Raw genomic sequence first — 862 nt, 5'->3', positions numbered from 1 at the left:
ATATATATATATATATATATATATATATATGAAATATTATTACATGTCTTTGGTTGCATGAATTCATGTAGCCGATCCCACTTTGTGTAAAGGTTTTGTTGTTGTTGTTGTTGTCTTGGGTTGCATGAATTTGAGAATTTTGGTATGATGTTATGTGGCTTCACAAAATTATGAGGAAGTCGAATGTCGGTATTTTGTATTGAATGGTGATCATTAAATTTTGCTAAATATGCACTCTCCATTTATGCCACACTTGTTGTCCATTAAATTGAAGGCAGTGATACATTTGACAGAATGTATTTGTTCTGTGTTAGTATTTATTTTGTCAATTAAGTAAGGCTTGTCTCTTCAAGTCCATACTTAATCCTAATAAATAGATTTACAATATTGACAATGAAGGATGATTTTAGACCGTTTTGATACATCAATTTTGAATTAGGTCTAAAGAGCATTCAATAGTGTCGTTAAATTTTATGAGCCCATGTTACAAATTTGTTGTGCCAATGATAGAGTATATAAGACAATCGTAAATGACTATTTTAGCTAATTAACAACTCTACAAATTATAATGTTTAGAAAAAGAGGCTTCAATATAGATGCATGACTCAATCCAACAAAACCCTAATGCGACCCCTTTATCTTTAATTAACAGTTCATATAACCCTTTTAATTAACTATTATGATGCAGTCGATATATGTAATTCATTCCATGAGGCATTTTTTCCTTGGAAGTCTTCATTAAAAGATTCATGGTTGACTCTATTGACACAATAAGAGCAAGTGATAGGCAATATCTCTACTTTTAAAAGGGATAACAAAGGGGGGTTATTGGGCAAGGTCCTTAATTATAAATCAAAAATGT

The sequence above is a fragment of the Phalaenopsis equestris genome, unplaced genomic scaffold, assembly GCF_001263595.1.
Source record: "Phalaenopsis equestris unplaced genomic scaffold, ASM126359v1 Scaffold000281, whole genome shotgun sequence".
Lineage (NCBI taxonomy): Eukaryota > Viridiplantae > Streptophyta > Magnoliopsida > Asparagales > Orchidaceae > Phalaenopsis > Phalaenopsis equestris.
Note: the sequence above shows the minus strand (reverse complement) of the source record.